Source organism: Hemitrygon akajei, chromosome 9, assembly GCF_048418815.1.
Source record: "Hemitrygon akajei chromosome 9, sHemAka1.3, whole genome shotgun sequence".
Lineage (NCBI taxonomy): Eukaryota > Metazoa > Chordata > Chondrichthyes > Myliobatiformes > Dasyatidae > Hemitrygon > Hemitrygon akajei.
Window position 1 is genome coordinate 101,175,074 of NC_133132.1, and position 27,806 is coordinate 101,202,879.

Sequence of the window (27,806 nt, forward strand, 5' to 3'; positions counted from 1 at the left end):
CCCTTGCTGCAAAAATATGTATTCAAATTACTTGGTAATATATTGGGGTAGCTTTCCTTTGAAAAGTTGACTGACATTAGTCCAAATAAATTTTAACACCAGCATATACGAGAGGTATTACTGCAGACTTGCTGAGAAAAATTTCAATGTAATCAATTCATTCTGAAGCATTTTTAGAATCCGAATAACCTCTGAAGGTACCTTACAAAGAAAGGTTAAAACACATTAAAAACATTATAGGCTAATCAGTTATTGACATAGACAAAAAATGGATGCTGTAACTATAAAACAAACTTCTATTTTACATTGTTATAAAGATAAAGCTCCTCCAAGAGGGCCACAACCTTGAATTGGTTTGCAGGCTTTCATGCCCCAAAGATCCAGAGAGCTATGTTGGTTGGAATCAGGGCTTTATGGCTCGGCTCTTGGTAGGGCCACCTATGCCAGAAAGGTCGAAGGGTAGAGGCTAGTCCACTGATCCTCCAGGTTCAGGGATTCAGCTTAGGGCTAACAACCCTGAATGGTAAAGCAAAACTGTTATAGAAACAGCAATGAAGAATGCTTCCATATCTGAGTCCAACGGTATTCCTGAGTTTTCACCTGGGACTTGCACAACTGACAGTTGTGGAAAAACAAGAGGAAACTACTGACACGATGAAGGAAGCCCTGAACACCATCAGAGATGGAGGGCCTTCATTGCTGTCCTAAACGCCAACAGCGTAACAGGCAGAAATAAAAGATAAAGCTAGCATTACCTGACATGTACATTGAAACATACAATGAAATGCATCATTTGCATCAAATCAAAGTAGCAAGGATTGTGCTGTGTAGCTCACAAGTGTCACCATGCTTCTGGGACCAACACAGCATGCCCACAACTCACTAATTCTAACTGTAAGTGTTTGGAATGTGGGAGGAAACCAGAGCACCTGGAGGAAATGTATGCAGTCATGGGGAGAACATACAAGAGTTGAACACTGATCACTGGTGCTATAAAGTGGTATGCTACACTACTGTGGCAGTGTTACCACAATGGTAATAAGCCTTTGATTCAAAACAAGTCTTTTAATATACATGTCTAAGTTTTTTCCCTGCTTATAGAACATAGAACAGTACAGCACAGGCTCCAAGCTCAGTCTCTTTCCTCCCACATAGCCCTCAATTTCTGAATCACCCATGTGCCTATCTAAGAGTTTCTTGAATGTCCCTAATGAATCTGCCTCTGCCACTATCCCCAGCAGTACATTCCATGGATTTATCACTCAGTACAAAAACTACTTCTAACACCAGTCACTCTAAAAATGAGACCTTTTGTATTAGCCATGCAACCCTGGGAAAAAGGTGCTGGCTGTTCACTCTATCTATGCCTCTTCTCACCTTATACACCTCGATGATTTTCTTTTATTTTCATTTGCTTCAATGAGAAAAGCCCTAGCTCACTCAACCTTTCCTCATAAGACATATTTTCTAATGCAAATAGAATCCTGATGCATCTCCTCTGCACACTCTTTAAAGCTTCCAAATCCTTCCTATAATGGGGTGACTAGAAAAGAAAAACAATAGTCCTAGCATGGTCTAACCAGAGTTTTATACAGCTGCAACATTACATTGTGGCTTGAACTCAATCCTGCAACTAATGAAAGCCAACATATGTCTTCTTGACTACCCAAACAATTTGTATGGCAATTCTGAGGGATCTATGGACGTGGACCAAGATCCCTTTGTCCCTCCAAACTGCTAAGAAATCTGCCATTAACTTTGTACTCTGCTGTCAAGTTCAACCAACCAAAAAGAGTATTATTACACACTTTTCCAGACTGAACTCCATCTGCCACCTCTCTGCCCTATTCTGCATCCTGTCAATATCCTGTTGTAACCTATGATAATCTTCATGTCTTCCGTAAACTTACTAACCCACCCTTCCATTTCCTCATCTGTGGAAAAAAAACACAAAACACAAAGACCAGGGATCCCAGAACAGATCTCTGCAGAACACTACTAGTCACTGACCTCCTGACAAATACACTCCAACTTCTACCACTCTTTGCCTTCTGTAGGCAAGCTAATTCTGAAACCACACAGTCAAGTTTCCCTGGATCCCATGCCTCCTGACTTTCTTTATGAGCTTATCATGGAGAAGCTTGTCAAATGCCTTACTCAAATCTATATACACCACATCCACTGCTCTATCTTCATTAATTTGTTGTGTCACTTCCTTAGTGATCTGTTTTTGGCATTCTTTCTGTATTAGAAACCAAAATAACTCCCCATTGGTCATGGTTTTATGCTCAGTTTTCAAAGTAAGCATCTGTAGCTGAAGATGCAAGGTGGCAATTTGAATGGCTGTTACCATTTCCCAGTAAACATGGCACCATAAACTACTGCAGTTCAATCTCCATGGATCCCTCTAACAATTCTACACAATGTAATAAACTCACTTGCGACTTTCGTGGCTTTTTATTTTATAAAAAAGTTTTTTTTTGGAATCTGGGCATCCAAGCATTTGTTGCCCATCTTCAATTGCCCTTGACAAAATGATGTTGAGCCTTGAGGTGAGGGTATTATAGTTGGGAAATGAAATCCAGGACTCAGACCCAGCAATGAAAGGACTGCACTACTTTTTGATGTCTAAATGGTATGTGAGTCAGATGAACTTGTAGCTAGTGGTTTTCCTATGCACCTGCTGGCTATGCTCTTATTGGTAGTAGAAGTTGTGTGACTCAATGAATATTGAAATGTATTTTTTAATGGTATGCACATTACAATACAAAGCAATGGTGGCAGAGGAATGAAACTTACAGTAAGTGATGGACACTACCCAGTCCATCACAGAAAAAGCCCTCCCACTACTGAGCACATCTACAAGGAGCGATTCTATAAGAAAGCAGCATCCAAAATCAAGCATCCTCACCATCTAAGCTATGCTCTCTTCTCACCGCTGATATTGGGAAGGAAGTACAGGAGCCTTGGGTCCCACAGCACCAGATTTAGGAATAGTTATTGCTCTTTAGGCTCCTGAATGAACGTGGATAACTTCACTTATCTCAATACTGAACTGACCACTGAACACAACCTATGAACTCACTTTCAAGGACTCTACAAATAAGGTTTTCAGTCTTACTTATTAATTTTTTTGTATTTGCACAGTTTGTCTTCTTTTGCACATTGGTGTTGTCAGTTTTTGTGTGTAGTTTTCCATTGATTCTGTTGTATTTCATTGTTTTACTGTGAATGTTTGTATTAAAATGAGTCACAGGGATGCATATGGTGACATATACATACGTTGAACTTGGAACGTTTAGAATGGTTGATATGTTGCCAGTAGTTGATCTATCATGGTTTACTCCTTCAGTTCCCACCATCACCCAAGCATATTGTCAGCAAATTCATTTCATTAGGAAATGAGTCAAAGAACAGGATACAGCTTCATTGCTTCCCTGATGACTGAGCACAAATTAGCCAATTGAGTTTTTTCATTTTTTGTGAATAGGAGAAATCTGCACAATTTTCCGCAACATCAGGTGATTGGCAGTGTTGTAACTGCATTGCACTAGTTTGGAGCAGAGTTGGTTCCAGAAGGCATGTCTTCAGTATTACAGGTGGGATGATTCTACTGCATCCTGTGTGCTCAGTCATCATGTGGATTGAATTGAATTTGCTAACAACGTGATTGTCTGATGGTGGGAGCCCAAGGAAGAAGCCAGGACAGATCAACTACTGGCATTTCTGGCTGTTATTGACTGGACAGCAAGTGATATTAAGGATTGGACATTGTTGGAGCTTCCTCTCTTCCTAGTAGCTGTTTAATGTTTCAGGAAAAACACCAAACATCATTGAGGATAGAGTTGTTCTTGGAGCCTCCCTTTCCCGTAAGCCAGCTGTTTGATTGACTTTATTATTATTACTTACATCCTTCAAATACATGAGGAGTAAAAATCTTTGTCTCTGTTCAAATGTGCAATTATAGTAATTTATAATAAATATTATGTACAACAGGAGAGTCAATATAGCATAGAAATACAGTTGAGTCAGCATGAATTATTCAGTCTGATGGCCTGGTGGAAGAAGCTTTCCTAGAGCCTGTTGGTCTTGGCTTTTATGCTGTGGTACCATTTCCCAGATGACAGCAGCTGAACAGTTTGTGGTTGGGGTGAGTCGGGTCTCCAATGATCCTTTGGGCCCTTTTTACACACCTGTCTTTGTAGATGTCCTTAATAGTGGGAAGTTCACATCTACAGATGCGCTGGACTATCTGCACCACTCTCTGCAGAGTCCTGCGATTGAGAGAGGTACAGTTCTGAACCAGACAGTGATGCAGCCAGTCAGGATGCCCTCAATTGTGCCTCTGTAGAAAGTTCTTAGAATTTGGGGGGGCCATACCAAACTTCTTCAACCATCTGAAGTGAAAGAGGTGCTGTTGCGCAGACCACATGAGATCCTCAGTGATGTTTATGCCAAGGAACTTAAAGCTGTTCACCCTCTTAGCCTCAGATCCATTGATGCCAATAGGGGCTAGCCTGTCTCCATTCATTCTGTAGTCCATAACCAGCTCCTTTGTTTTTGCGACATTGAAGGAAAGGTTGTTTTCTTGACACCACTGTATCAGGGTGATGACTTCCTCTCTGTAGGCTGTCTCATTATTACTTGAAATTAGTCCAATCAGTGTAGTGTCGTCAGCAAATTTAATTAGCAGATTCGAGCTTTGGGTGGTGACAGAGTCATGGGTATACAGAGAGTAAAGGAGGGGGCTTAGTACACAGCCCTGAGGGGCACCTGTGTTGAGGGTGTGTCTGTACACAACCAGTTGTGATGGTAGGTGAATTGTAAGTGGTCCAGTGTGGGTGGCAGCATGTTGCCGATGTAGTCCTTGACCAACCTATCAAAACATTTGCTTATTGTTGAGGTGAGTGCGACAGGACCCCTAGCACAATTCATGACTGCTGTGCTACAATAGAGCTAACCCTAAAATACTCTAAATAATTAAAATAACAAAACCAATTGTAGTAAAAGCATTATTTATGCAGAATCTTTAATCCAGAGAATAAGGAACTATTTCATGGTGCTTGAAAAGGTTGAGAACACAAGAAAGTAGTACATTCCTTGAACCTACACATTTTGGTTCCAAAATATCCCAACCAATTCCCCATAACCACAACCTTCCGAAATTCTAAAAATGCATCTTCCTCAATTTTCATTGATGATTTGACTCAACCTCCACATTTCAAAGTTCTATAACCTTTTGAAATAAGAAATTTATCCTTTCCAGTGTTAAATGAGTGACACTTTATCCAGGGACCAGACCCCTTTATCTCAATTCACCCATCACAACAAATCACCTCATAGTATCTAACCAATCAAGCCTCTTCAAAACCTTCTGCTTCAATATGAATTTTATTCCTCAGAGAATACAGGACCCAATCTGGAGATGCTTTGGATTTTCTTGGATTAATTAAAAATGGAGAGAAGGAGATATCAATCTAATGGAAAATGGGGGAAAGGCATAAAAGAAAAAACACACTGGCCAGCCAAGTAAAGGTGACAGAGAAGTTGAGACAGATAAGGATTAAATTGTTCCCAACAAGTTGCAGTCCGATATTAAGCTGTTTCAGTGCTGACAATGAAAACTCTGATGGCCATATTAAAAAATTAGACTTAGATTTGCAATTTAAGTATCTATTTAAATTACTTGAGACAAAAAGGAAGGAGAAAGATGGCTTGCAATGATGACTGGTGTTTTTATTTAATTTTCTCTTGAAGAGATTAAATAAGGTTTTAAATACAGATGGTATCTGAACAGAGAAAATAATGTACAGCAGTAACCCTTGTACAAGCAAAGTAAGTTAGCTGGGTAGTAAAAACAGTTTTCAGAGAGCAGGTGGAGTCTCAAGGACAAGAAAAGCTTGGAATCAGCCAGATGCTTGAAGAGTACTAAACAGTTTTTCCTCTACAACAAAAGAAGTTTGCAGATGGACCATTAAATTTGATCAAGAAAATCAGGCAAGAGAGAGATGCTGAGTGCAATCAATATTACTAGCAATAACAGAAGCCTTACTAGTTGTTACTGGTTTAAAATCTGCTTTACATATTCGCTCTGAAGGGTGAAGTCATTCCCACAACTGAACTACATGTATTATTAAAATAAAGACCCATAGTTGGTGGCAATATGAATAATGGACTGTACTGCAGACAGTGCAGTAAAATGCGCAGAAGCAAGAATAGATAGAATCTGAGGACTAATACAGGAAAAAGGTATATTATAAATGACAAAGTGTAGTTGAGGAGGAAGTTATTAATGTCTTGAGAAACACTTCTTTAAAAATAAAATGCAAAGCTGATAAATCTTTACAAAATAAATGATTTGCATTACTGTACTTATGTTTATAAATAGTTGAATGGAATTCGAAAAGCAAAGCTATAACAATCAAACAATAAATCTCTGATAAAACATCAGTTAAAACTAAATTATATTGTTGATAGTTCCAAGCATCACACTTCAGGAAATGTAGAAAGGCATTAGAAATGGCACAGACAAATTTTATGACAATGTGCCCAGAGATGAGAGACATTACAAGGTTGGATAAGGTAGGCATGTTCTTAGAATAATAAAAACTCAAAAGATTGACTTAATTGATATTATAAAGTTGAGAAATTTTAAGAGCGAAAACCATTTATTCTGTTTGGTGAATCAATAATTGGCAGTCACCAACTTAAATTAACAGGCAGAAGAGTTGAAAGGAACATGAACAAAATAACTTTAGCTCTAGCATTATCAGAATCTGGAACATTTTACATGAAAAAATGGTCAAAATTGATTCATCAACTGCTTTAGGAGAGGAGACAGGTACTGGAGGCTAGATAGCTTGCAAAGTAATGCACAAAAGGCAGATTGGGAATAAGCACAACTGCTCCAAGTGCTTCCTTCTATTCTGTTAATTTCTGTGATTTAAAAAAAATATTTCAACTTTTACAAACTCATTTAATCTCAAATCGTTTTATAACCAAAGTAGGTTTGAAACGTCAGAGTAGGCAGCATGGAAGAATTTATATTCAACACACACTGACAAAATAGTAATATTATAAATCAGAAGATAATCAAATTTTTACATTACAATTCCCATGTCCTTCAAAATAGTTATAGGATCTTTTCCATATATTTCAGAGGATAAATAGAGCCTCTATTTTAAAGAGAGCATGTGAAAATTAGAATTTTGTTGTAATTAAATCACACTTTAACTCAAACATTGAGTGAGCATTGACAAGAGTTATTCAAACCCTTGACTTATTCTTACTAGTCTTTTGGACTGCAAGACTACCACTCATAGATTAGAGTTTACATGCACACGCTGCAGATTAATTTACTGCCATTGTTTCCCTTTACAGTAAAATTTCACGACATGGAAACGAAATATTATAATGTATGATATGGAACTAAGCCTCTCTTCTGTAATCCAAAATGCAAAATGTATGAGATTCAAAAGACAGATAGACAGACATACATACTTTATTGATCCCGGGGGAAATTGGGTTTCGTTACAGTCGCACCAACCAAGAATAGTGTAGAAATATAGCAATATAAAACCATAAATAATTAAATAATAATAAGTAAATAATGCCAAGTGGAAATTCATCCAGGACCAGCCTATTGGCTCAGGATGTCTGACACTTTGAGAGAGGAGTTGTAAAGTTTGATGGCCATAGACAGGAACGACTTCCTATAACGCTCAATGTTACATCTCGGTGGAATGAGTCTCTGGCTGAATGTACTCCTGTGCCTAACCAGTACATTATGGAGTGGATGGGAGTCATTGTCCAAAAGGCCAAACTCTAACTAACAGGATGAACAGGTCCACTGTTGTGGAAATACCTTATAAAACTTTACATTCCTATTGCTAGACAGAGTAATACATGATGGTCACATAGTGATTTCACCAAAAATCCCCAAACTATAAGATCCAATAGGAAACCACTATGCGTCATTAACGATGACCTGCTCAATGTGTTTTGCTTTGTAAAAAGGTTAAGCACACTATGTACAAATAGAACCCCAGGCTCACCACCTCATCAGAACTGATTTAAGTAGTAGGTTCTTTACTTAATTATCTGCCTGCCCTATAGAATGATTTCGGTGTGTAATTTAAAGCCATTTTTTATTATGCACTATGGATCATATCTTTTTTGTCAATGCACAATTTTTTTTTGCCATAATCCTTCTGAAGGTAGATTTTTTTTCAGTGTTATCTCCAACAGAACTTGCAGGTTAGCTTTACATTCTTAGCCCCACCGGGGTGTATGGGGTGTCCAGGGAGGGGTAGCACCTTTGGTGAAGGATCTGTCGAGTCCATTCTGGGGCAGCTCACTCACTTTTGGTCCCCAGCGGCCACTCAGCTCTCAACTGTGGGTCCAAGTAGCTGTTTGCATGTGACAGTGGCCACACCCCACCCAGTACATTGTTTCAACAAAGGTAGCTGACGGGCCTCATTCCATGGTGAGATAAGGACACGCCAGTCCTAGCATGTGAAGTCAGCTCTGGTGGACCGGGTGGGTTGAGACCAACAGTGAGATCCAATGGCCTGGAAGGCAGTTCTGCATTGCTTTATGGACAGCAAAGGACATGACAAGACACAGAAGCAGCCACTGCAACCAAGGAAGAACCCCAGTTTGTGATGACTACTTGTACCACTGGACTGAGACTTCTTTTCACAGCTTCAGCAGTTTGGCAGGTAATTTTCAGGTAATTGGTTCTGTTCTTGATATTCCCTCAATAACATGATGGATATTTGCATCTATAACAAGGAAGATGACAATGGGATGGTCAAGTAGGTTTAAAAAAGATTTTGATATTTCACTAAAGCAAACTCAATCTGTCAACAGCATTTTTTTGTATTCAGTGTTCAGCAATGAGCATAGGTACTTGCACATTGTGCCCTTGCTATTCACACTGGCATTTAACATGCAGGATGGATGATTTATTTGCTTTGATGGGACATAAAGTAACATTCAGTTTGCCTTTCAGATTGATTGGGTGACACAAGACTGCATGCAGGTCCAAAGTGAATGGAGAGGACTCCAGATCTGCTAATTTACAGGTAAAGAAATTCATCACAGCTGTGGTATGAACCTATAGAACGATCTGTCCTAAAGTCTATTAAAACCGTTATTAGTTGACAATTGTAAGAGCTACAGGTAGACAAAAAATTGCAGGGATGCAGGTGAAAAACAAGTGTTTCCAAAGCAATTATCATCTGTCCCAAATAGCACACAAACTTGCAAAGCTAACATCATGAAATCTCAGAACTGTCAAATAAAAACATATTTTGTTAAATAATGCTATTTTTTGCAACAGATGTTCCGTTTTCCTCTTCTTGCACAATATTGTATATGAATTTAGCCACCACCCCAGATCAAAATGAACTCATGTGAACTTCCTAGTATTGGATTTGTGCCAGACAGGCACTGTTGTTAATGATCTTGCTACGTGCAGTACGTGAGGCAGCTTGCTGCTGATCTACAACTAAGCTGGGTACTGAGAGGAAAACTCAAGGATGAGTAAACATATCAATCCATGTCAAAACAGTCTAGGTGGATGAACTTAACAAACTGCATTCAAATTGGTTCTGTTGAGAATAACATATGCCCCATACTAACATATAGCATTAAGCTGCATGATTCTGAAATTACTTTAAACATTTAACTACGCAAAGAAAACCCTCATTCCCTCAAAAGAAATCAGTGAGTTACAAATATTCAACTCATTCAGAGATGGATTCAAAGAGACAGAGATATCACACTGTGTCAAAACAAATACAGTGGAATGCCATTCAGTACAACAAATGTAGGTTTGGAAAACGTCAGCACAACTCTACCAAATCATTGGAAGTAAATTTATCAGCATCTGCATAAATGTTTTGCAGAAAAAGATAGCAATGCTTCAATAAAACAGCAAGTTTCAACACTGTAGCCCAAGAAATCGCATGCCTAAAGTTTCTACTTGTATAATCAATTGGTACATGGATATAAAATTTGCAATTATTGATAATTTTAGATCAAAGTAAAATTGAATTAACACAGTCAAAACATTATAGAGAAACTTAATTTTGTAGTCAAGATTTTTTATTTCCCTCAGCTTCTTCAGTTACTAATAATCTAAAATAACTGAGTATTATATTTAAGGCTGATTACAACCCATGTACAATTAATATTTGAGGGATCATTGGTAAGTTATCCTGCTAAAAATCAGTTTCTCCAGAGATATTCTATGCAAAGATCCAAAATTGAAACAGCCTATAAAACATACTGGAATAAAATTATATCTCTAATTAAATATTTAAATTAATAATTTGACCTACTTTCATAGCAACCCACCATAGCAATGTGGAGTCTTGGTATACACTATTAAACTTCTCCAGTGGAAAAGGAACCGCTTCCAGTTTTGTCTGGTTTGACAAGGAAAGGGTAGTGGCAAAAAGATAGCATGAGGCTCTTTCTGAATCACTCAGGCAGGCTGATAAAGATTAGATTTAACGTTGAGAAACAAACACAGTGTATAATAAGTAAATTGGGCCTTACACCACAGGACTGCACTAAGCTGTGGAAAAGGAACATGAGAAACACAAAGAAGCCATCAAGAAACAGCAAGCTTTAAGGAGGGAAAACACTCAGAATGTCTTGTTACTCTATTTGGAGCTCAGTCATGAAATTTCAGAGAAACAAATCTGCAATTAGCAACTGAAACTCAACCACTATAAAATTAAACAGCATTAATAGGTAAATGATCAAATGTTGCTCAATGACTATATTTACTTGAAACAAATTGAATGAAGAGGGATGCAAGCAATGCACATGTAAGCTGGAAGTAAAATAGCTCATTTAATGCATTGACTATTTAAACTAGATTTTTCATTCAACACTTTCTTTGACCACTGTTCAAAACATTCCAAAGTGTAATTTTAAATACATGATTATTTTTTGATTCACTCCAGCCATTCTGATCCTAAGGACAAGAATTCCATATTTCTCAGGCAATGGCAGAAGTGAAAACATTTATTTAACAGCTAATGGCTCATTGACTGCACCTCACTGCATTTCAGTTACATCTGTGATATACCATTTGTTTAACAGACTATAATGCCTTTTGGATCACAGAGGAAGCATAGTCCAATGATTGAAACAGTGAGCAAAAACCCAGAAGCTTGACAATTGAATCTTTAACTTGCCTACTATTGTTACTGACTAGATTTCCTGCCAATATTAAGCATCCAGATTTTTCAATGCAATTCTATGTACAGAATCAGAAAGTTTGCCTTGAGTTAAGGCTACGTCTTGGTGGTTAGGTGTAATATATTCGCAGCAGGAATCAATGATGATCTATTCTTGTACAAGAAAAGCTGTCAAATCCTCTCTCACTGCGAGTAAAACAACATCAAACTACAGAAAGTACAAATAGTGGAATATACTACTTTCATGCTTATGTGTAAAGGTTCAGGCACCAGACAAGAGAACAATATTCAGATGCAAAGAGTACCAAGGCCAACACACAGATCTAAATTGTCCTGATGAAAGGTCTCAATCCAAAACATCCACTGTTTATTCCTCTCCATAGATGCTGCCTGACCTGCTGAGTCCCTATAGCATTTTATGTGTTACTCTGGATTTCCAACATCTGCAGAATCTCATTATTTTTATTATCTAAATTGATTCAGCTTTGCATTGGCCTAATAATTAAGGTGAATAAAAACTATCCTCCAAGTTGCACTTGATTTCTAGCATCTAGTTTAGAAATAGTTCGCTAGGGTGTGCAGAGCTTTTTTGGATTGGTGCTGTTTTTTTATGATGCACCTTTTATGGGCCGTAAAATATTAGCTGTTTTTAACCATTGTTGTAATGTTGGCAGTCATTTCTAGAGGTTCAGAATACAAGAGTAAGGGTGTGATTTTGAGGCTCTATAAGGCACTCGTGAGACCACACAGAGTATTGTGTGCAGTTTTGGACTCCATACTTTAGAAAGGATATACTGACACTCAAGAGGGTTCAGAGAAGATTCCGGAGAACGTCTGGCAGTTCTTGGGCTGTATTCTCTGGAGTTCAGGAGAATGAGGGGGATCTCACAGAAACATTCTGAATGTTAAAAGGCCTTCTACTCCTATTTCTTATGGTCTTATCTGATGCAGGTAATGGGATATCAGTGATGTCTAGGTTGAGGAAGAAAAAAAAGATAGAGAGAAAAAGAAATTCTATCAGTTTGCAGACTCTGGTATGTCTCAAGTATTAATGACTGGCATCCTTGCAGCCTGTACACTGTTAAAAGCATTGTATAAATTTATGGTGGCACTAAATTAGCCTCATACGATCTTCATTTCAAGGAAATGAACCGTGCCTACCATTTTGCAAACTGCTCATTAGGTTGTGAGCATAGTTGCAGACTAAAAATGTGGTTTACATTGTTCTTTATTATGGGAGGAGAGGCTGCTGGTGTCTCAGCAAAGTTATAACCCAGTTGATACTTTGGATAAGACAAAAGACTGAAAATGAGATGGTACTAAATCACCTGAGATGCAGTCAAGTTTGCCAGGCCATACGCTTCCAAACAAATTCAGGAGTGATACCCAAGAACTGGAAAACTAGAAGTATTGCACCCTTGTTCAAACAATGTGCAAGGATAAACAAAGCAACAGATCAGCTTGACCTCTAGTTTGGGTAAGAACACAAACAATAATCAGAGACAAGAGTATAGTGCCATATGGACAAGTGTGAATTGATTAGAAAAAGCCACCAAAGATTTGTTAAAGGCAAATCACATCTAATTTACCTGGTAGACTTAATGAGGAATACAGGACTGATGTGGTACACACAAATTTCAAAAAGGCATGTGATAAAGTGCCACATTAATAGCTTGCAATCAAAATAAAATGGAGCTGCAGTTGTTTGAAATAGAAAGTTGACAATGTAACAGAAAATGGAGAACTGTTTATTTATTTATTATTAATTTAGAGATATAGCACAGACAGGCCCTTCTGGCCTATTGAGCCACACCGCCCAGCAACACACCCACTGATTTAACCCTAACCTAATCACAGGACAATTTAGAATGACCAATTAACTTACTAACTGGTAAATCTTTGGATTGTGGGAGTAAACTGGAGTAACATAGAAAACATACAGCACAATACAGGCCCTTCGGCCCACGAAGCTGTGCCAAACATGTCCCTTAGAGCTACTTAGGCTTTACCCATAGCCCTCTATTTTTCTAAGCTCCATGTAGCCATCCAGGAGTCTCTTAAAAGAACCTATCGTTTCCACCTCCACCACTGCCGCCGGCAGCCCATTCCAAGCACTCACCACTCTGCGTAAAAAAACTTACTCCTGACATCTCCTCTGTACCTACTTCCAAGCACCTTAAAACTATGCCCTTTTGTGCTAGCCAATTCAGCCCTGGGGAGAAATCTATCCAAGCAATCAATGCCTCTTATTATCTTGTACAACTCTATCAAGTCACCACTCATCCTCCATCGCTCCAAGGAGAAAAGGCTGAGTTCACTCAACCCATTCTCATAAGGCATGCTCCCCAATCCTGGCAACATCTTTGTAAATCTCCTCTGCACCCTTTCTATGGTTTCCACATCCTTCCTATAGTGAGGCGACCAGAATTGAGCACAGTACTCCAAGTGGGGCCTGACCAGTCCTATATAGCTGCAACATTACCTCTCAGCTCTTAAACTCAATCCCACGATTGATGAAGGCCAATGTACCATATGCCTTCTTAACCACAGAGTCAACCTGCATACCAGCTTTGAGTGTCCTATGGACTCGGACCTCAAGATCCCTCTGATCCTCCACACTGCCAAGAGTCTTGCCATTAATACTATATTCTGCCATCATATTTGACCTACCAAATTGAACCACTTCACACTTATCTGGGTTGAACTCCATCTGTCACTTCTCAGCCCAGTTTTGCATCATATCAATGTCCCACTGTAACCTCTGACAGCCCTCCACACTATCCACAACACACCCAACCTTTGTGTCATCAGCAAATTTACTAACCCAACCCTCCACTTCCTCATCCAGGTCATTTATAATCACAAAGAGCAAGGGTCCCAGAACAGATCCCTGAAGCACACCACTGGTCACTGGCCTCCATGCAGAATATGACCCGTCTACAACTACTCTTTGCCTTCTGTGGGCAAACCAGGTCTGGATTCACAAAGCAATGTCTCCTTGGATCCCATGTCTCCTTACTTTCTCAATAAGCACTGCATGGGGTACCTTACCAAATGTCTTGCTAAGATCTATATACAGTCGGCCCTCCTTATCTGTGAATTCCGCATGCTTGAATTCAACCACCCATGAATCGTAAAAATCCGGAAGTGCTCTTCCAGCACTTGTTGTTCGAGCATGTATAGACTTTTTTTTTGTTGTCATTATTCCCTAAACAATGCAGTATAACAACTATTTTACATAGCATTTACATTGTATTAGGTATTATAAGTAATCTAAAGATGATTTAAAGTATACAGGAGGATGGCATTGGGTTGTCGTGGATCGGGATCGAAAAAAATTGGAAGTTCTCTTACTAAGTAAGTCGGAACAGGTACATCCGGTATTATTTAGCATCAGCTAGTCAAACGTTTGTCTTAGTATCTAGTATATATTTTACCTTTCTATGCATATAAAACATTTAAGAACATATGTTTCAGCACCGGCCTCGGGAACAAAAGTTCCTGAGTTCAATCTAGTGGCAGACCGCTCCTGAGCACGCTCTCCACCGTGCCAGGTTGATGTGGAGGATCAAAAACCCAAAACCCAGTAATTAAACCACTGCATTGCTTAGTAATAATTGTGGCTTTCATCGAGGCAGAGCCTTTCTCACTTTATCCTTTAAAATTGTTCCGATCGTTGACCAACGTAGCCTAACGCTTTTCCAATGACTGATGGCGTTTCACCTCTTTCTGATTGCTTTATTACTTCCACCTTATTTTCAATTGTGATCGTAATTATTTTCGTAAACAGAAACACTGCGGATTCAGAGTTCTGTCGCCGGGTCCTAATGTCAACCGCACTGAGACAGGTTAAATAAGGTCTGGGGTTCCGCTGGGTCCTAAGATCCACCGCATTGAGACAGGTTGAATAAGGGACTTGAGCATCCGCCAATTTTGGTATCCGCAAGGGGTCCCGGAACCAATCCCTCGCAGATAAGGAGGGCCGACTGTACACTGCATCTATGGCTCTACCTTCATCAATGAGTTTAGTCACATCCTCAAAAAATTCACCAAACTCAGAGGCCCCGAGCTGTAACTAACCACTACACCACCTTGGTGTTGTGAAAAGTCCTTTTCCAAACTGGAGGTCAGTAATAGTCCCACTGCTATTAAATGAATTATTTGAACTTGGGAGAAAAGGCCACAATTGCCAAATTTCCAGATGATGAAATTTAAAGACATAGTGAATGATGAGATAGTTATAGACCTAATGGGGATAAAGAAATGGGTGGAGAGTCAATGAGAAATATGAAGTGTTTCATTTTAAGAAGAACGAAAAGAGGCAATACAGCTAGGGTGTACAGCACAGAGATAACAGATATTCCTTTGGAAGTGAGAGGGCAGGTTGAAAATGTAATTATTTAAATAAATATTGGACCCTGGCCTTTATAAACAAAGCCATCAAATATGAGAGCAAGAGAACCATCTTGAAATCATATAAGAATATTGGCTTGGTTATAACTGGAGTGATAAACCAGTGCAACACCCACAAAATTCTGGAGGAACTCAGCAAGTTCACGGAAAGGAATAAACAGTCAATGATCAGGACTCCAGTTATGCACACATAACTACAGTACTGTTCACATTTCTACATGCCTTGTTAGCAAAATTTTGACAGGATACTATAGACATTTGTTGAAATTATCTGAAGATAATAGATTTTCGTTATGTAAATAAACTGGAGAAGCTGGAATTGTTCTCCTTGGAACCACAGAATCTGATGAAGGTATTTTAACTCATTGAGAGTAGGGACAGATAAATAGAAAGAAACCATTCCCATTGTGGAAGGAGTCAAGAACTAAGAGACTTATATTGAAAATGTTTGGCAAAAGATCCAAAAGAAATATCATAAGTCAAAACCTTTAAATGTAGTGAACAATTTATTGGTTAAAATATTCCTGTTTATAGCCATACCTCCTGCAATAAAGACTAATATCCCATTTGCCTTCATAATTGCCTGCTATAGTTGCAGTGACCTTCAGTAGTTTGTGTAGGATACTTAGATCCCTTCTGAACAGCAACATCATTCAATCTCTTAACGTTTATAAAACCCTCTGTTTTTCTATTTTTCTTCAACCAAAGTGAATCACATTATATTCTGGGCATTGTTGCATCGAGTCAGACTCTAATTATATGCAGGATTTGCAAATGGAATTAAATATCACTTAAAAACTTCTAATTTCATGATGGAAGGACAAATCAAAGAGGTCTTAAGTTAGTCAGGGACACTGTCCCTAGAGCACTTTCAGTAAGATCCTGGGGCTAAAATTATTAGCTTCCAATTACTTAAACCAACTTCTAAAAGAGGCATATTACAGGCACTGATACTCTTAAATAAAAACAAAAAAATGCTGGAAACGATTAGTGGATCAGGCAGATGCATGGAAAAAAATAATGTTTGAGATCAAATCACCTTCTCTTGTACTTGGTGTGACTCCAGCCATTGAAGTATTTAAATCCAACCCCCACCTCAACTTTTAATTTCCACAGAGATTTTAATTTTGCTTTGATTTCTGGATACCACAATAGCCAAATGCTGCTTTGGCATTAAGGACAATTACACTTACTGAAATTCAACTGCTGCTCTCAAAGATCAGATCAAAATGCTTTCTCTTTTATGAGAATTGGACATTAATTTATCAAGATACCGTACAGAAAACAGGATATAAGAATACAATCATGTCAGGTAATTCAAGAACATAAAAAACAGGAGCATGAATAGATCAGTGAACCCTCAAATCTTCTATGTCATTCAATAAAACAATAGCCAATTTGATCCTAGCCACTTTCTGCTCTCCTGTCTGTTATCCATAATTGTTTACTTTCCTATAGACCAAACATCTTGCTCTACAGGAGAGTAAATATATTCAATTATTTAAAGTCCACAGCCTTCTGGGCTAAAGGTTTCAAAAGCCTCATGAACCCATTGGAAAATTAGGCAAAGTAGTGGCAGATGGAATTTAAACTGAACATGCTATAATGCATTTTCAGATGTCAATTATTAATAGAACACAAACAGAAAATGGCAGGGCCCTTGAGTGTTGATGTATGGAGGAACCTTGGGGTACAAGTTCATAGCTTACTGAAAACAGAGACCCAAGTGGTAAGAGTAGTGAAGAAGGCATTCAACATACTTACCCTCATAATCCAAGGAATTGAGCTACAAGAGTTGTGACATCACATTGTAGATGTACAAAATATTGGTCAGGCTACACAGGAGTATTGTGCACAATTATGATTGTCACACTACACCAAGGATATAGTAACATTAGAAAGACTGTACAAGAGCACAGGATATAGTAACAGAATTAGCCATTCAGCCCATCAAGTCTGCTCCGCCATTCCATCATGGCTAATCCCAGATCCCACACAACCCCTTCTCGCCATATCCTTTGAACCTTCTCTGGACTTTCTTCAATGGCAATGCATACTTTTTGAGATACAAAGCCCAAAAACTGTTGACAATACTCCAAGTGCAGCCTGACTAGTGTCTTATAAAGGCTCAGCATTATTTCCTGCTTTTATATTCTATTCCCCTTCAAATAAATGCCTACATTGTATTTGCCATCTTTACCCCTGACTCAACCTGTAAATTAACTTTTTGGGAATCTTCCATGAGGACTCCTAAGTCCTTCTGCACTCTGCAACAGAACAAGGTTCTGTTTGAACCTTCTCCCCATTTAGATAATAGTCTGCACTATTGTTACTTTTACAAAAATGCATCATCATACATTTTCCCAACTCATTGTTCCATCTGCTAGGTTTTTTGCCCATTCTTCCAATTTGTCCATGTCCTGCTGCAATCGTATTGCTTCCTCAGCACTACTTACCCCTCCGCCTAACTTCGTATCATCTGAAAACTTTACCACAAAGCCATCAATTCCATTAGTTAAATCACTGACAAAAACAATGTGAAAAGTAGCAGTCTGAGGAACACCCTTTATTACTGGCAGCCAACCAGAAAAGAAAGGACCCCTTTGTTCTGACTTGCTGCCTCCTGCCTGTCAGTCATTCCTCTATTCATGCCAGTATTTTTCATGTAACACCATAGAATTTTATCCTGTTAAACAGCCTCATGTGTGGAATCATATCAAATGCCTTCTGAAAATCCAAGTAAATGATATCCACTGCCTCTCCTTTGTCTACACTGCTTGTTACTTCCTTTAAGAACAGATTTGTCAGGCAAGATTTCCCTTTACAGAAACCATGCTGACTTTGACTTACTTTTTCATTAGTCTCCAAGTACCCCAAAACTTCAGCCTTAACAATACACACCAACACCTTGCAACCACTGAGGTTAGGCTAATTGGCCTGTAATTTCCTTTCTTCTGCCTTCCTCCCTTCCTAAAGAGTGGAGTGACATCTCCAATCTTCCAGTCCTCTGGGACCATGCCAAAATCAAGTGATTATTGAAAGATCATGACCAATGCATCCGTTATCATTTTCGCAACCTCTCTCAGGACTCTAGCACTTCTTCTATTGTAATAGCAATGGCACACACTCCTGCTCCCTGACACTCAGATCTCTGGCACATTGCTAGTGTCTTCCACAGTGAAGACACATGCAAAGAACTTATTAAGTTCATCTGCCATTTCTTTGTCCTCTATTACTACCTCACCAGCATCATTTTCCAGTGGTCTAATATTAACTCTCATGTCCCTTATACATTCTTATATAATCGAAAAAACTTTTGGTATCCTGCATTACATTATTGGCTAGTTTGCCCTCATATGTCATCTTATCCCTTTATATAGTTTTTTTAGTTGCCATTTGTTGGATTTTAAAAGTTTCCCAGTCATCCAATTTCCCACTCACTTTTGCTACTTTTTCTATGCCCTTTCCTAGTCTTTCATGCAGTCCTTAACTACCATTGTCAGCCACGGCTGCCTACCCCTGCCATTTGAGAACTTCTTCCTCTGTGGGACATGTCTATCCTGCACCTTATGAACTATTTCCAGAAATATCAGCCATCTCTGCTCTGCCATCATCCCTAACAATATCCTCCAATCCACCTGGGCAAGCTCCTCTCTCGTGCCTCTGTGATTTCCTTTATTCCATTGTGATACTGATACATGTGATTAATGCTTCTCCCTCTCAAATTGCAGTATGAATTCAATCATATTATGATCATTGCCTCCTAAAGGTTCCTTTATGTTAGCTCCCTAATAAGATCTGGATTGTTATACCACATCCAATCTAAGATAGCCTTTCATCTGGATTTCGCCTGGAATGAAACACTTTACTCATGAGATTTCATTGGCTGGGTTTATTCACACAAGGGGTGCCCGGTGCCCTTACTACTGTTTGAATACCACAGAAAGGGTAGATGGCAAGTCTTTTGACTGTGATGGGGGGGGGGGGGTAAACAAAGTATAATAGTGGAGAGCACTATTAGGTTTTAGGTTGAGAGGGAATATGTAAGAGGTAAGTTTTTGAAATCAGAGGGTCGTGATTATATATAGAATTAATTGGCAGAGAAAGTGATGGAGGTAGATACAAGTAGTGATGGTGAAAGTTCTCCCCATCAGAAAATTATCCTTCTGGTAAAGTGTTTTCAGATGTGATATAGGAATTGTGGCTCCAGATTCACGGGGAGAGTTTGTGAACCATTTTCCAATACATGTGTTGCTCCCCATTATTAATATCAAAGTGAGATTAGAGTTGAGGAAAATTAAATTTTCAAAAAAGTATTTCTATGATTATTTTCACAAGGAGTTTGCACATTCTCCTTATGATCATGCAGGTTTTTCTGGGTGCTCTAGTTTTCTCCCCACAGTCAAAGACATGCTACTTGATGGTTAAATTAATTACTTAACTTTGCCTGCATTGTAGATAGATGGTATGAGAATCAGGCTAAACTTGAACTGCACGAGAGAGAAAAGAACAAAGGGAAATAGGATTGCTGGTATTGCTGTGAGTATCTGAATAGATTCCATGGATCAAAGGTTTCTGTCTAAGGCATAAAAAAATATGATCACGTATCACTGCAGTATGATCACAGAAGCTGAATCCCTTGGTTCCAGAGAAGATGCAACATAAACTGAACAGTTTCTCCATTTGTTTTGTACATCACTGTGATTTGAACATGAGGAAAATCTGAAAACCCTACTGCTGAAGTGATGGGATTGGGTCTCTAATGGACCTGCTAATTAGAATGATATCTTGGATACTACAGTATAGCAGATATAGAATGGAGACAACTTTCTAAGACCAGCCAAATTTGAGAAAGGTTTTCCCTGTTCCTTCTTACTGACTCCCTGCTTTTTTCTTGGAGCTAATCTCATCCATGATGCCTTCTGAAGAAATGAATACACAATATGACATCAACCACTGAGAGGCAGCCTTGTGGTAACTTGCACAGCAGCAAACAACAGAGAGAGATCACTCTGTAGTTTCTGCAATTACACCTGTCCCCTTGGTCTCCGAGGCCCTTAGCTTTACCTTCCTGCTGTGGAAGACAAAATTGTACAGATCTTCAACAGGGAAAACCTGCGGACTCCTTGTCTTCCAATTGATATGTTTGCTTCTTCAACATGTTGGAATAGGATTCAGCAGGTATACTGTGGAAAAAAACAATATTATCTGAAGTTTAACAGTAGGGTCCCTTTTGTTACATGAGCCAGCCACTGTTAAACTTGCATGGTCTTAAATCCAGTTTTATCAACTGACAATGTGAAACCAGTAATGAATGCAACTAACAGTTGCAGTAAACATTGTAAGTAAACATTGACTTAAGGAGTCTCTAACAATCAGGATGAGAGAAGAATAAATAATTGTATGATATTGAGGTTAATTTGTGAAATAACTGTTTTGTATGGTCCAGTTCGAAGGTGAAGCTGAAAAAAAGCTTATGTTGGGCCTGAATGTCTCCAAAGATAAATAGGCTTAAGTCTTTATCAGCTCCCAACAGAAGTTATTAACTACCCAAAAATGAGCCTTTCCCTGTTCCTTCTCTGTATTAACAGTGCAGAAATATCAAACAGATTGGGCTGGGTTGTGGTTAATAATGATAACGTAACAACATTAGTTGCTGACCTCGCAGAATGCTGCCCACCAAGATCAAGTCATTTATGTGACACTGAGTTTTGCCCTTTTCTCAAGTTGGTAGCTGTTAGGCATCTTTAAATGGGATCACTGGTGGACTACAACTGTTAAAAGAAACAGGAATGGGCCACCATATGTGCTCTACTATTCAAAAGATATTTTAATTCAGCACAAATATCAAATGCTAAAAAAAATCAGAACGCAAATGTAGAATCAATAAAATTTGTAACCATTTATAGAGCACAAAATTAAAACTAGAACAGCTGAAATATCATAAATATGAAATATTTTTCAGTTTTCAATGATTCCGTTTAAAATATTTATCCAAATTATTAACAATTTAAGTGATTTTTTTAATACAGTAAAACTAGTAAACAGTACTGAAACTTAGAATGCCATTGAAATTTTTCTTGTGTTAAGAGTACTTTCTAAATACTGCAAAATCAATTCACTATTCTTCCTCGATTTCACTAGAGAAGGCTGCAAATAGGATTTCCTGCAGAGAAGCACTGAATCATTGAAAACAACTTTGGGATTTCTACATTAAACAATAATAAGCGAAAATTCCCAAGTCTGATCAGTTTCACTTTATGGAAGCCAACCTTGACTTAGATTTGCTGACCAACACTTGGACAGTCACATGGTTAACTCACGCTGATTTGAGTGTATTTCTATGTTACATTGACTGTTCTATTATAAATTATTATAAATTACTATGATTGCACATTGCGCATTTAGAAGGAGTCATAACAAAGATTTTTACTCCTTGTGTATGTGAAGGATGCAAGAATCAATTCGGGTATTTTAAATAGTAACAGTAATTCAAATGGAATTGAATGATGTTGGGGGGGTGGGGTTATAAGACCATGAGACATAGGAGCAGAAGTAGGCCATTCAGCCATCTAGTTTGCTCTGCCATTTCATCATGGCTGATCCATTTCCCTTTCAACCCATTCTCCTGCCTTCTCCCCATAACCTTTTACACTCCGACTAATGAACAACCTAGCAGCCTCCACCTTAAAGACACACAATAACTTAGCCTTCACAACTACCTGTGGCAACAAACTCTACAGATTCATCTCTCACTGGCTAAAGAAATTCCTCCTCATCTCCATTCTGAGATTATGCCTTCTGATCCTAAACTCTCCCTCCAGAGGAAACATCCTCTCCACGTCCACTCTATCTCGGCCTTTTAAAATTCAATAGATTTCAATGAGATCCTCCTCATTCTTCTAAATTCTAGCAAGTACAGGCCCAGAGCTATCGATTGTCATAGGAAAGAAAATCTATATTCTGTGTGTTGACAACATTTGGATTTTTAAGGGTCCAAATAAATTTCAAGCTAGCTATGGTATTCACCTAATGTTATAGAACAAACCTCTTATACATTCAAATAGACTCTTGCCCTCACAATCTATCTTGTACTTTATTGCGTACCAACACTGTGCTATCTCTGTAGTTGTTGCACTTTATTCTACACTGTTATCTTTCAAAGTTGTTCCACCTCAATGCAATGTGTAGTAATTTGATCTTTATCAACAATATGCAAGACAAGCTCTTCATTGTATCTTTGTACATGTGACCATAATAAAAAACAATACCAAGACTTCAAAATCAACATATATTCAGTTCCTGATGGTGTTATTTAAATTGGCATTTGAATTTTAAGTGCTGATGATTAAAACTGATCAGAGAAATCTCAAGACTGGAGAATGAATTGATAACTATCCTAAACAAATACAAATAGTTCTATTCTGTTCAATAGCTCTAGGATTGAACCCCAAAATTTAGTTGTTGAACAATAACAGTGGGTAAAAATGTTGTCAAAATCCAAAATTTACAATAACCATCTGCAAAACTGACAAAAAAGGGGGCAAAGCACTTTAAATAATCAAATACTAGCAACCACAAAACAACCACTCCAAATACATTAGGAATTAATAAGGAAAAATGGCTAATATGGACATGTACTGCAAATATGCAAAATAGTCTCAATACAAGTACTGAATGAATTTTAAGGCAACTGCAAACCTTGTTTAAGTCCATCCTACCTGAACATTTAGAAGACAGAGGCAAACAATTGGAAATTTTCACAGCCCCTTGCTCCAACAGGGGGAAAAAATAGCGTGGGAAGAGAGAACATGTTAATTTGGGAAACTTTATTTTGATCGTACAGATTAATTGGATACATACGATATGGAGTAACATATTCTGCTGCCAAATGTTATTTTTGTTAAATAAGACCATAAGACATAGGAGCAGAATTTGGCTATTAGCTCAAGTCTGCTCTGCCATTCCATCATGATGATCCTGGATAACACTCAATGCCATATACCTGTCTTCTCGCCATATCCTTTGATGCCTTGACCAATCAAGAAACTATCATCTTCCACTTTAAATATATACCCAAGACTTGATCTATATCGTTGTCTGTGGCAGAACGTTCCAGATTTGCTACTCCCCCTTATCTCTGTTCTGAAAGGTTAGCCCTCAATTATGAGGCTGTGCCCTCCAGATCTAGATACCTCCACCATAGGAAACATCCTCTCCACATCCATCTTATCTGGTCCTTACAACATTCAGTAGGTTTCAATGAGATCCCCACGCATTCTTCTAAATTCCAGTGAGTACAGGCCGAAAGGTGCCAAACACTCCTCATATGTTAACCCCTTCATTCCAGGTTGAGTTGGTGGTGCAGAAGGTGAATGCAATGTTGGCATTCATTTCTAGATGTATGGAATATAAGCGCAGGGATGTGATGTTGAAGCTCTATAAAGCACAGAGTATTGTGTGCAATTTTGGGCTCCTTATTTTAGAAAGGATATACTGACATTGGACAGGGTTCAGAGAAGTTTCACGAGAATGATTCCAGGAATGAAAGGATTATGGTATGAAGTACGTCTGGCAGCTCTTGTGCTGTATTCCCTGGAATTCAGGAGAATGAGGGGGGCAATCTCATAAAAACATTCCGATGTTAAAAGGACTGAACAGATTAGATATAGCAAAGTTATTTCCCATGGTAGGGGAGCTTAGAACAAGAGGGGACGACTTGAGGACTGAAGGACGTCCATTTAGAACTGAGATGTGGAGAAATTACTTCAGTCAGAGGGTGGTAAATCTGTGGAATTTGTTGCCACGAGTGGCTGTGAAGACCAAGTCATTGTGTGCATTTAAGGCAGAGATGGATAGGTTCTTGATTAGCCAGGGCATCAAAGGGTATGGGGAGAAGGCAGGGGAGTGGGGATGACTGGAAGAATTGGATCAGCCCATGATTGAATGGCGGAGCAGACTCGACAGGCCAAATGGCCGGCTTCTGCTCCTATGTCTCATGGGCTTATGGAATATACAGTGCCTGTAAAAAGTATTCACCCCCTTGAAAGTTCTCATGTTTTATTGTTTTACAACATTGAATCAGTGAATTTAATTTGGCTTTTTTGACACTGATCATTAGAAAAAGATTCTTCTGTGTCAAAGTGAAAATAGATCTCCACAAAGGGATCAAAATTAATTACAAATGTAAATTACAAACTAATTGATTGCATAAGTATTCACCCCCTTCAAGTCAGTATTTAGTAGATGCACCTTTCGCAGCAGTATTTGGTTAGAGATAGCTCAAATACCATCTATAAATTTGCTGACAATAAAACCATTGTTGGTAGAATCTCAGGTGGTGACGAGAGGGCGTACAGGAGTGAGATATGCCAACTATTGGAGTGGTGCTGCAGCAACAACCTGGCACTCAATGTCAGCAAGACGAAAGAACTGATTGTGGACTTCAGGAAGGGTAAGACAAAGGAACACATACCAATCCTCATAGAGGGATCAGAAGTGGAGAGAGTGAGCAGTTTCAAGTTCCTGGGTGTCAAGTTCTCTGAGGATCTAACCTGGTCCCAACATATCGATGCAGTTATAAAGAAGGCAAAACAGTGGCTATACTTTATTAGGAGTTTGAAGAGATTTGGTTTGTGAACAAATACGTTCAAAAACTTCTATAGCTGTATTGTGGAGAGCATTTTGACAGGCTGCATCACTATCTGGCATTGGGGGGGGGGAGGGGGCTACTGCGCAGGACCGAAAGAAGCTACAGGAGGGTTGTAAATTTAGACAGCTCCATCTTGGGTACTAGCCTACAAGCACCCAGGACATCTTCAAGGAGAGGTGTTTCAGAAAAGCAGCGTCCATTATTAGGGACCTGCAGCACCCAGGGCATACACTTTTCTCACTGTTACCATCAGGTAGGAGGTACAGAAGCCTGAAGGCACACACTCAGCAATTCAGGAACAGCTTCTTCCCCACTGCCATCCGATTTCCTAAATGGACATTAAACCCTTGGACACTACTTCACTTAAATATATTTCTGTTTTTTGTATGAATTTTAATCCAGTAAATATATGTATACTCTGCCCTCACCCCATCCGCCCGCCACCCCACTCGGGATAGGGTTCCCCTTGTCCTCACCTACCACCCCACCAGCCTCCAGGTCCAACGTATAATTCTCCGTAACTTCCACCACCTCCAACAGGATCCCACTACCAAGCACATCTTTCCCTCCCCCCCCTTTCTGCTTTCCACAGGGATCGCTCCCAACGCGACTCCCTTGTCCACTCGTCCCCCCCATCCATTCCCACCAATCTCCCTCTTGGCACTTATCCTTGTAAGCGGAACAAGTGCTACACCTGCCCTTACACTTCCTCCCTCACCACCATTCAGGGCCCCAGACACTCCTTCCAGGTGAGGCAACACTTCACCTGTGAGTCAGCTGGTGTGATGTACTGCGTCCGGTGCTCCCAGTGTGGCCTTTTATATATTGGTGAGACCCGACGCAGACTGGGAGACGGTTTCGCTGAACACCTACGCTCGGTCCGCCAGAGAAAGCAGGATCTCCCAGTGGCCACACATTTTAATTCCACGTCGCATTCCCATTCTGTTATGTCTATCCATGGCCTTCTCTACTGTCAAGATGAATCCAAACTCAGATTGGAGGAACAACACCTTATATACCGGCTGGGTAGCCTCCAACCCGATGACATGAACATTGACTTCTCTAACTTCCGTTAATGCCTCTCATCCCCTTCTTACCCCATCCCTGACATATTTAGTTGTTTGTTTTTTTTCTCTCTCTCTGCCCATCACCCTGCCTGTTCTCCATCTCCCTCTGGTGCTCCCCCCTCCTCTTTCTTTCTCCCGAGGCCTCCTGTCCCATGATCCTTTCCCTTCTCCAGCTCTGTATCACTTTCACCAATCACCTTTCCAGCTCTTAGCTTCATCCCACCCCCTCCGGTCTTCTCCTATCATTTCGCATTTCCCCCTCCCCCCACTACTTTCAAATCTCTTAATATCTCTCTTTTCAGTTACTCCTGACGAAGTGTCTTGGCCCGAAATGTCGACAATACTTCTCCCTATAGATGCTACCTGGCCTGCTGTGTTCCACCGGCATTTTGTGTGTGTTGTTTGAATTTCCAGCATCTGCTGGAATTTCCTCGTGTTTGCTATGTATACTGTAATTGATTTATTATTATTTTATTTTGTTTATTTCTTCTATATTATGTATTGCATTGAACTGCTGCTTTAAGTTAACAAATTTCATGACACATGCCGGTGATAATAAACCCGATTCTGATTCTAATACTAATTGGCTGTACCAGTTATGATTTGAGGTGTCATATTACAGTGTAATCAATTATTTTGTAGAGATCTGTTTTCACTTTGACACGAAAGAGTCTTTATTTGTTGATCAGTGTCAGAAAAGCCAAATTAAATCCACTGCAATTCAGTGTTGTAAAATATTAAAACACAAAAAACTTCCAAAGGGGTGAATACTTTTTATAGGCACTTTAATGTACTGCATTTCCCTATCTTCTCCATATATTTGGTAGAACTTGAAAAGGTACATCTTAAATACTGCATATTGTTAAAACTATTCACTCTTTCACAATCACATTAACTGTATCCACCTACCCAAGCAACCAAGCTGTTTATCAATGATGACACATCACATTTATCTTTTCCATTCCTTTTCATGCCTGCTAAAAATGGGAGAAATGTTTCAGAATACTGGAAGTTTGCATTAGATTTGTAAAATGCATCATCTATCTTAGAGGTTAAAACATAAAGCAAAATTATACTGCACTTTATGTTAGAGATTTTTCCTAGCACTATGTCAATTATATTTTCAATCCAAGTTTATTTCCAAAACATCTAGCACCTTTTTTTGAAAAACAGGTAACAGCCTCTTTCTCTTCAGTATGCTGCCTGTACTTATGAGTTTGTAGTTTTATTTGTTCAAGTTATCAGCAATGGAAATTACCACAGAAAGCAATCTGCCATTTTTTTTAATGAATCATTTTGAAAATAGCATTCAACAAATGATTTTCATTTTTACCAGACTTCTACGAAAGTTTGAGACAAAGTAAGCACCTTTCCTAACAACTAATGAAAATATAAAAGACTATTATTAAAATATTATTTTCTATGTATTATTAATTAAATACTGAATCCATTGTCAAG

The 27,806-nt window shown here is 38.9% G+C and overlaps 1 protein-coding gene and 1 long non-coding RNA gene across 3 annotated transcripts in view; one reads left to right on the top strand and one right to left on the bottom strand.

Annotated features, from left to right (window-relative positions):
* LOC140733395 (uncharacterized) overlaps window positions 1-26,832 on the top strand; it is an 83,117-nt gene extending 56,285 nt beyond the window's left edge. Inside the window, exons 2-4 of the long non-coding RNA XR_012100276.1 lie at window positions 9,014-9,086; window positions 24,959-25,083; window positions 26,651-26,832. This is a non-coding gene — a long non-coding RNA (uncharacterized lncRNA). The remainder of the gene's footprint in view (window positions 1-9,013; window positions 9,087-24,958; window positions 25,084-26,650) is intronic.
* egln1a (egl-9 family hypoxia-inducible factor 1a) overlaps window positions 1-27,806 on the bottom strand; it is a 91,008-nt gene that overhangs the window by 42,744 nt on the left and 20,458 nt on the right. The gene's annotated exons all lie outside the window — the stretch shown is intronic.